Genomic DNA, 11,219 nt, shown 5'->3' on the forward strand with positions numbered 1-11,219 from the left:
AGGCCGCAATGGCTTTATGGTGCCGTAAATTGTATAGCCATGATAAAAGAAGACAGCATTAATTTACAGTTAAAGTGTGGTGCAGAGATGAGGATGCTCAGGTGGATGAGTGACTTTACCCTTAGAGATAGGATACGATTGAGCATATACGAAAAAGGTTGGAGTAGCTCCAGTGAGATAAGAATTAGAGAGAGTCACCTAGGTGGTACTTATAATATTAACAATCTTATCATCAATAATAATCTTTAAAGCTATAATTCTATCTCCAATCCTATTAATTTTTATAACATTATCCTTTAAACTCTTATCTATAATAACACCTACACCATTTCTAGTATGACTCCTACCCGAATACCAAAGTTTAAATCCTAAACTATCAATTTCCTTAGCCTTCTCTCCAACCCACTTAGTTTCCTGAATGCACAAAATATTTAACTTCCTATGAATCATAATATATGTTAATTCCATTAATTTTTTTGTAAGGGAACCTATATTCCAAGTTCTTATCCTAATTTTAGTTTCATGGACTAGCTTCTTTGCCCATATGCATCCTTGATAACCCTTGCCTATTTAACACTGCACCCGGGCACCGGTGCAGCGGCCCTTACACACTTGTCACTATATTCAGGCCATACAGTTCGTCACTTCTAGGGGATGCCCTAGCATTAACATAATTTCTTAAAGGATTCATGTCATTATTATTCGACAAGTTTTACGCTGGCTGTCGACTACCTAACACAACCCTCCACTTTTCATATCTAGGACTTAGGACCTTGCAACGATAGTGTTAAATTGAAAATTCAGAATTTAAGATCATATAGAATACATTACATGATGGAAATTGGAAGAATCAATATTGACAATTTGGTTTTGCTTGGTAAGACCATAATTATCAAGCAACGAAGGTCGGAAAGACCTTAGTCATGTGACCATAGTACGAAGTACCATAGTTGGTGGGCCATAGTGCTCAAAAATATCATTGTCTGGTGATGGAGATTGGAAGGAACGTAGTAGGCGGGCAATAGTGGTTATAAAGACCATTGTAAAAAAATCATTCTTTGGCAATAGATGTCAGAAGGATCGTAGTCAGCTGGTGATAGAGTTCAAAAAGATCATTTTCTGGTGACGGAGGTCAGAAGGACCATAGTCGACGGGCGATGGAGCTAAAAAAGATAATTATTTAGTGATAGAGGTCAGAAGGATTATAGTTGATGGGCAACAGTGATTAGAAAAACTATTTTCATTCTACAAAGAACAGAAGGACCTTACTCGACAGGTGAAAGAGGTCAAAAAAGAAGACCAATGTCATGAGATGGAAGTCAGAAATACCATAGCGGGTGGGTAATAATGGTTAGAAAGACCATTGTCTGGTGATGAAGGTTAAAAGGATCATAGTAGATAGGCAGTAGAGGTTGAAAAGATTGTTGTTTGATGGCGGAGGTTAAAATGACCATAGTCGGTGAGTGATAGTGATTAGAATGACTGTTGTCTGGTGACATAAGTGAGAAGGACCATACTCTAGAAATGCAGGTTGGAAGTACCGTAGTTGGTGGGTAACAATGGTTAGAAATATCATTATCTAGTGACAGAGGTCGGAAGGATCATAGTCGGCGGGTGATAGTGGTCAAAAAGATCATTGAGTGATGATAGAGGTCAGAAAGACAATAGTTGATGGGAGACGGAGGTTAGAAAGACTGTTGTTTGATAACAGATGTTAGAACTACCATAGTCAATGACTGGGTGAAAGTCCGGGATCAGTCAGTGATTGGGCAAAAGTACGATAATAGTCTAGCAATGGTCGGTGGTTCAACGGTGGTCAAGGAGGAGTCTGATGATAAGAGAGCTTTAATTTCTCTCTCTTCCTTCTCTTTCTTCTCTTCCTTACTTCCTCTCCTTCCATCTATCCATGAAGAATGATATATATATATATATATATATATAGAGTGATATCCATGAAGAATGATATATTTTTTGGAGTGGTATGGCCAGTAAATAAGAGAGGAGATCAAGGGGATGTTGAGAGTGTTTTGAATGGGCAGCCGATATCGACTACTTTGATTATGGACCATTTATCGAGTATTTGAGTAACGTAATGATGTCATAATTCAGTGATCTTAAACTCGTTGGATTTGTTTTATCGAGCCGCTCGATTTGACTATAAGCATGTAATGTTTGGAAACTATTTGGTCATCCAATTTATACTTTGAATATTCCAAATATGCTTCGAGTCTTTGATTTGGACTCATTTGGGCTCGGATTGAGTTGGATTTGGTGTATTTGGGTTTATATTTTTGAGACCTTCGATTCGACCGAAAGTTTGCAAAAATCAAAGTTTGGATGGTTCCGAATTTAATTTCGGAAGTTTTCAACTCAATTTTGCCTCGAGATTTGTGCCATATCAAGATAAGTTGCTTAGTGCCACAATGTTGCATGTAGAATTTAAAATTAATGTAGAAATATAGACTCAAATACAACAATGATAGTTTTTGGTGCCACTATGCTCTCAAACCCAGCACTGCATTGCTCACATGCACAACGCCAAAGCGCTCTAACTCAAACAAATGTTTGAAATTTCATATTTTAAAATACATATTATTTTTGGGTTAGTACACTACTTATGAATTAAGCATCTTTTAACATTAAAAGATACATTTATTCATGATACATCTTTACCTGTATTAGTTTTATACAATATAAAAAAAAGATATTCTTATAACATAAATGATAAATGCAATCATAATTTATCATTTATATTATGTCACATGTTTAATAATAGTGTTTAATTAATTTAAATAATTATATGTTAAATATACTATTATAGCACTAAGATAATGAAGAAGGGATCTATGAAATTATAATTTAAGTTCCAATAAATTTGATAATTAATTTAACCTTTAAATTATTAAATCAAAATCATTAATTTCAATGTTATTCCACTATAAAAATGAAATTGCAATATTAAATTTTTAGTATAATTCACTCAATTTAAAATATTAAATTGTTCATTGATTTAATCATTACATATAAAATAATCATCTATTAAAAGTTTATAATTAGAGCTAGGTAATTTTTTCAGTACCTCACTAATTTCATCTTTAGCCTTGAATTCCAATTATTTTTCTAATTAAAAATAAACTTTATGATCTTATCATAAAATTTGAGGGCTCAATTGTTCAAGTTATGAATTAATTATTTAGAAAAATAAATTTTTTTATTTTTAAAAATTGAAAGGGATGGATTTCATTTTTATTTTATTTTATTTTATTTTAATGGATTTCATATATGTGTATTAATATTATCAACCATTTGTTTCATTATATTTCTAAGATATAAGGATTGAGTTATATCTTCCAAACTATTTCCAAGTAAATTAAGAAACTAAATGTCATAAATAAGAGTATATTAATAACTGATAAGGATTAAGATTATTTTATATATGATCATTTTTTAATGAAAAATTTTAAAATCTCTCTAGTAAAAAAAATTATTAGAGAATTCAAAATTTATTTGATCCAATTATATATAATGACACTATATAAATGTTAATGGACCATTCTAATAATACTTAATTATAGATTCTCACTATAATTAATAATTATGAACTTGTTTGGATTATTATTCATAAATCAATCCTATTTGTATATAATTATATAGTGAATTATAGTTACATAAATAATCATGGAATACATATAATAATGAAATATTATATCAAATAATAACAACTTTACATGTTAAACTTACCTTTAAATATTTACTTCAACAGAAAATATATTATAATAATATTACCTTAGTGGCACACTCCTTGGCAGCTACTAAATCAAACAACTTAAAAAAAATTTATACACCATTTATTTTTTTTTATTATATTATTATTATTATTATTATTATTATTATTTGGGTGGGGGGATATAGGGCAAAGCCCGTATATTAATCAAAAGAAATTACAAGTATGAAAAATCAAAAGGAAAACATGACGACTCCACAAAAAATTGGAGAAAAGTTGTAAGAGCCAAAAACTTCTAACAAATAGAAAAAGAAGAACCAAAACCTACTTGGCTATTTATGACATTGCAAAACCAATGCGATGGGGAAGAAGATGGAATGTGAGCAGGAAACCACAACCAGCCAGGACTCAAATAACAAAGAAGTCATTCAGCTCGAAATATCATATCCATGCACGAGTATCCCTTGGTTGCCCGTAGACCATCCAAGGGGGTGCCTAGATAAGGGACATCATCATAGTCCAAGTCTAGGCTAATATTTAGAGATAAATCGCTTAAATCTCTTCTCTAAGCACAAAAAAGCTGATTATATATCTTTTGTAGAGTTCATATTTTATATGGTTCGCACATTCATATTTCTCTTTCAATTTATAATGTCCACCAAATTTAAAAATAAAATAAAATAAAACTCATTCATGGCAGTCGCTGCCTAACCCAGCCACTATAAAAAAAATTAAGAAAATATCTGTAACGAAATAATGAATAAAAAGAATGTGCTTGCTCTGGAATGAAAATACAAAATAGTAGTGAATAGGTTAGTAAGTTTGAATATATTCCGCTATAAATTTTTGAATTTTAATAATTCTTGTGTAATTATTTTTATTTGCCATTAATTTTTTACTTAAGCAATACATTAATAATTATGTTAGTTAAAAAAATATTTATGTTATTTTATAAATTAAAAAATTATGTTAAATTTTAATTATTTAATTAATTATATATTGTTTTTGAATAAATGATAGATTATGTCAATTTGAAACTAATTTATGTTTAATATTTCTAAAAATCACTCACTCTTAATTTGTTTAGGCCTCCCAATAACTTTATTATTATATAAATTGAGAAGCTTCTCATGGGCTTCGTCAAGATGATCCTATTTCCCCTGCTCTCTTTATTATAGCTGCTGATTTTTTATCTAGGGGGCTCTCTGCTCTGTTTATTAACAATCCTAACCTGTATTTTAAAATTTCGGGTGGTTTCCATATTTCTCATTTGTGTTTCGCTGATGACTTCATTGTGTTCTCTAATGCTTCTAGTAATAATATTAAGAAGATTCTATGTTTTTTTAATAATTTTGAAGAGGTCAGTGGCCTTGTTTTTAATAAACAGAAATGTTGTTTTGTCACGGCTAAGTCTGTTAACCCTAATAGGATTTTGGATATTAAGAATCTTACGGGTTTTTCTCAGGTTTCTTTTCCTTTAAAATATTTGGGTATTCCTCTCTTCAAGGGTAGGAAGAAGGCGTTACTGTTTGATGGTTTGGTTTCTTCTGTTCTGAATAAGCTTTCTTCTTGGGATTCCAATTTTTTGAGTTTTGGGGTCGTCTTGTTCTTATCAAAAATGTGTTGACTTCCTTGCCTGTTTACTGCTTTCAAACTCTTTTTCCTCCTAAGTTAATTTGTTTGAGACTCGAAAGGATTTTTAAAATATTTTTTTGGAAAGGTAATGCTCAGAACTCTAAAATTCACTGGACCTTCTGGGTTAATTGTTGCGGGTCCCTTCAAGAAGGGGCTCTTGGTTGTAAATCTATGACTGATATGGTCAATGCTTTTTCCTTTAAACTTTGCTTTAATTTTAGGAACAATGTTAGTATTTTGGCCAAGTTTATGCGTGCTAAGTACTGTGGGGGGCTTCATCCTTCCATGTGTTTTTTCTCTAAAGGGCAGTCCAAAGTTTGGCATCATCTTTGTGTGATTAAATGGAGGGTGGAGCCTTCTTTGGTTTGGGGTCTTGGTCATGATGATATCATTTTTTGGCAAGATAGTTGGGTGAATGGTGTCTCTTTGGATTCTTTACTTCATACTAATTCTACCAATACTGTTAAGGTGAAGGATTTCTTTTCGTGTAATGGCTGGGATCTGGTGAGCTTGCTCAGGTTCTTCCCCAGTCCATTGTATTACTTATTCAACAGATTCCTCTTAATGTTAATTCTAGGGATGTCTTACTTTGTTCCTTTACTAAAGATGGCAATTTTTACACCAAGGATGCGTGGCATTTTCTTCGTAGTCATAACGAGGAGCATATGATATTTAAAATCATTTGGCATTATTCTATTTCCTCTACTATTGCGGTTTTTCTGTGGAGGCTCATGCATAAGTATCTCCCTACTGATGATTTATTAAGAAAGAGAGGGCTTATTATCGTTTCTAAATGTCAATGTTGTTTTCACAGTGAGACATTACATCATGTGTTTATCTCTGGCCCTAATGCTTTGAAGGTGTGGTATTTTTTTGAGACGATTTTTAATTTTAACTTCTTTAGGCCTGGTATTGAGATTATCATTTTATTGGAAGGCTGGTTTGTGAACACTAAGGGGCATGTTAGGAATCTTATTCCTTCCCTTATTTTTTGGTTTATTTGGCTGGATAGGAATGATGCTCGGTTCAATGGTGTCTCTATGAATCATCAAAGGATCATTCATATTGTTATGGATAAAGTCAAGGCTCTATTTTCTGCTAATCTTCTTGCTTTGAAGCATTTTAAAAATGTTAATTTTACTTTGGAGTTTTTTGGTATTAAGGAGGGGTTGGCGCCTTCCTTTGGGCCTACTAATGCTATTATTTGGTGCAAGCCTTTGGCCAATGCCATTAAGCTTAACATTGTTTGCATTCAGGAGAGGAATTTTACCACTGCTGGTGGCCTTTTGCGGGATCAGTATGGTAATCTGGTGTTAGATTTTGCGGGTATTACGGGGCATTCTGATTGCCTGGGTGGCTTACTTTGTGCTTTCCTTCATGGGCTGAATGTTTGTGTTAATCTTGATGTGAGGAACATTGAGCTGGAGGTGAATTCTGGCTTTAATTTAACATTTTTGCTCAATAGGGATGATGGTAACTGTACTTATTCCTCGTTTTACACTATTAGGAGTATTAAGAGTATTTTAGCTGATATTAACTGCTCCTTTTTGTCGATCAATGAGGAAGGTAATGCTCCTGCTGTTCGCCTGGCGATGATGGGGGTTAATTTTGACAGTTTCTGTGATTTTTCTTTCAACCTCCTGCCTAATTCTATTAAGGGTTTAATTAATTTGGATCGTATGGGTGTCCCTTATATCACTGCTTAATGGGGGTTTTATTTTGGAGGCTGCTTGATTCCTTCTCTTGGGTTATTTCTGGAGGTGGAGCTGGGTGGTTTTCCTGGTCTTCCAGTGTGCTGGGCTTATCCTGCTTTGTTTTGGTTTTTTTCTGTTTGTAGGTGGCTGCTGGGTTCCTGCTTGGTGGGAGCTTTTGGGTTTTTTTGTTTCCTTTTTGGTGGCCCCTGTTTTTCTGGAATCTGTACTTCTTTCGTGTTTTGAACTTCAAGGACCGAAAGATTTTCGTGAAAATCTGGTTTACCTGCTGTGATTTTCGAGATCAAAACCATTTTCAGGTATTAGTGATTTATTCCTTTATTTTTGTTAGTATCTTTGTTGTTTCCATTTTGCAGGATATTCGTTGTCTGATCATATTTTTTGGAAGTTGGCTTGTGCTGAAAGTGATATCCTTAAGCTTTCTTTTTTGTTTTTGGGCGCCTTCTTGGTGCCGCCTTAGAATGTTTCTAGGCAATTTTGTATTTGGTTAGATGGGGGCTTTCTGCTCTTTAGTTTTTCTTTTCTTTTTATGCATTGTAGCTCTTCGAGCATTAGTGAGTGGATCGTCCCCTTAAGGACTATGTAATTTTACCTTTAATCAACGCGTAAGCCCCTATCACGGGTTTACCCTAAAAAAAATAAAAATAAAAAAACTGATATTTTGTCATAATATTTTCAAGAATAAACTACTTTAAAATTCCATAAATAACGCATAAGACCTATAAGCAAAAAAGCAGTTTTTTTTTTTTCATTAATTAATGGAAGAAATTTTGTATCAAAGCTCACCATACAAAAATTGCACATTTAATCAAAGCTGCATCACATTTTATAAAAATTTACAAGAAAATCAAATTTATCTTTAAAAAAAATGTTAATTTTGAGTACTTTTGTGCTTAAAAAAGAAGAGATATCTTAAAACATTTTGTAATTGAAATATTATGTGAGGTGCTATCGTTATTTAACTTTTTAACTTAATATAATTGATCTAATGAGATGTTAATCAATACATTAATTAAGTATTAACAAGCATAATTAGTAAGTGTTGGATTGTCTTAGGATATTACACGTGGTAACTGTCCTCATAATTACTATAATGATTAAATATTATCATCTTAGTTTCACACAGAAATCAAGAGAAAAATCAGATTCATCCATCTTGAATTATTAAATTAAATATTTTATATTCTGAAAAGTTTAATTAGCCCCTTCCTCATTAAGTAAATCAAAACTTGACCACAATGGCAGAGATAAGGCTTCTTTATAATGTTATTGGCTCAAATTGAGCAGGTTTTGATGGTCGCTATATATATAGAAGGAATATATAGGAAAGTAGCAGTTGAAATTTAGCATAATCTTGCTGATCAGCAATCTGTTCATGGATTCTCCACCATTTAGACAATAAGCAGTGGGAAAGCACCACTGACTTGAATGAGTAATGGTTTGAGATTGACCTTTAAATTTTCTTTAATGATAAATTACATGATCTTTTGGTTAGAAGTTTTGACAATCAACCAAGAAGTTTTAAGTTCGAGTCTTACATTTTTTTTTAGTTGAAACCCACAGAGGGGCCTACGCGTGATATAAGTTAAAATTACAAATCCTTAAGGAGACATCAGCCCACTAATGCTCAAAGAGCTACAATCAATCAAAAAGATGTAAAAACCTAAGGGCCGATTATCCCCATCCACGCAAAAAACAAAAAGGTTCGAGTCTTACATATATAATATGCGTGTGAGTTTATCTTAATTTGACTAAATATATATAAAAAAAAACATAATTACTATATATGTATAGCTTAGAGATTATGCATATAATACTTACATAAAATAGTATATATATACTTGCAGAAGAGTTTGATCATCTCTACTCATCAGCTATATCTATAATCATAGTAATTTTTTGCATGCCGCTGTAATTTATTGGTTTCAATTATTTAAATTTCTGAAGAAAGAAAGAGAGATAAAAAGGAAAATCAATTATAATTAATTTTTCTTGAATCAATCTAATCAAGCACAACTTAATAAAACAGTTATGGCTCCCTTTGGAACAATTTTCTTACTACTTTCTAAAACTATTTTTAGTAAAAAAAATTTAGTTGAAGATATTTTTCAGCTAAAAAATTGTTTTAAAAAAGTAAGAAAGTCGTCCCAAATGATGCCTAAGGCTTTGTTTGAGATAGCTTTCTTACTGTTTTCTAAGGCAACTTTCTTAGAATTTTTTGTACTTGAAAGTATCTTTGAAAAGCATAAATAAAGTTTTTCCAAACGAAGCCTAAATTTTCAAGTCATTAAATGAAACAACTACTTTTGATCCAAGCCTCGTCTGCATGTTACCATACGTAGCAGATTTCTCTCATCAAATTCTATAAATTTGTAAAAGAATATAGTTTTTGCATTTTTATCCTCCTCAGAATTCTTAATCTGAAACTTGCAACACTATTTGCCACAAAATTATTCAATTTTTCTCAAAATTGGTGGTTGTCGGCGGTGGTGGTGGCCGACGGCGGTGCATTTGCAGTGTATTTGAAATCACTCAAATCAAAGGAATTCCAATGCACTGCCTGGAGTATTTGGAATGCACTCTTTTTACGCTCACATTTTATTGTACTTCAAACCAAACACAAAAATTTCTGAAGCCCTTGCATTTGGATTACTCTACACCCTAAATGCAAGAAACCAAACAACCCTTTAATTGATGGCTAAGTGATTATAACACTCCAATATACTTCTCTTTGTATTCTTTTTTCCATTGTGTAGATGAAGATTGTTGGCAGTGATTTCAAATTCAAGAATTTGGCATTGCAATCAAATTCTTTGATTTCTCTCTCTCTCTCTCTTTCTCTCTCTGTCTATGATTTACAGTTACACCACAAAATTCTGATATATTTACATATCTAACACTTAAAACTTTATATTTACTTACATATCATCTTATAAGCATCTAAGTTAGCTAGTGTTTTGTTTCTACTGTGGGCTTTAGCAGTCTTTGTTTCTCGTGGGTTTTGTGCCATGTTCTGGGTTTGTCTATGCTCCAGGAGTTGTTTGTTGCTAGTCTTTTGTGGTGACTTCTTCTATTGGTCGTCTTTTCTACGGAGCCTTTATATCTGTGTTTTCTATGGTGTTTGTGCTGTGTTCATGTCGGTTCTTTTATGTCTGTGTCTCCTCTGAGTTTTGTGCTTTATTCTAGGTTGCTTCTTGTTATTTCATGCAGGCTTCCTGAGTTGTTTGGTTCTGTTCTGGGTTGGCCTGAAGTTTGGTTGTGAAATTGCTTCTCTATTATATGTCTCTCTTACTGTCTTGGTTAGTTGTTGTTTTTTTTTTTTTTTTTTTTTTTTTTTTTTTTTTTTTTTTTTTTTTTTTTTTTTTTTTTTTTTTTTTTTGTGGTTATGTATTATCCTGCTGAGCTTCTTGAGCTCACTACAGGAAAAATGGCTATTACCGGCGGTTTCAACTTTCAACCGGTGGTTCATGGACCACCGGTGTTATCGGCGGTTTAGCACGGCGGTCTGCCGTTATTTTTTATACGTTAAACCGCCGGTATTAACGGCGGTCCAAAAACCGCCAGCAAACCGGCGGATTCTCATATTCACCGGTGGTTTAGCGGCGGCCTGGACCACCGTTGATAAGTAATTTTGTACCGGCGGTTTGGACCGCCGGAAAACCGCCGGTTAGTGCCCTAAAACGATCAGGCCCGCAACTCACATTTCATTCTTTCTCGTTCTTTCTCTCTCGTTTCCCTCGCCTCTGCTCGTCCGACCGCGACCAACGAAGGTTCTCCGACCGCCGCCGATGAAACTTCTCCGACCGCTGACCCAGATCCGACCGGCACTCCGACGTCCGACCTCGCTGACCCAGTCCGACCCCAAACCGCCAGCCGACTTCAAGTTTTCAACCCTAGATTTGTAAAAATGAGAGAGCAGAATAAACAGAACAGAGCCTCTGACTGTGGAGATTTAGGAAGCTCTCTTCATACTGGTGGATCAGTACTTCATACAGAACATAGGCGGTGACTGGTAAGAGTTTTAAATTATTTTATTAAATATATTTATGTTATTATAACTATTTCTTAAATTTTCAGAAAGAGCGCCTTGGTCGAGAGCCAACCCCATTGGAGTTGCATACAAGAACACATCAACACCAAGCTGATCA

This window comes from Dendrobium catenatum, unplaced genomic scaffold (assembly GCF_001605985.2).
Source record: "Dendrobium catenatum unplaced genomic scaffold, ASM160598v2 fragScaff_scaffold_1220, whole genome shotgun sequence".
Taxonomy (NCBI): Eukaryota; Viridiplantae; Streptophyta; class Magnoliopsida; order Asparagales; family Orchidaceae; genus Dendrobium; species Dendrobium catenatum.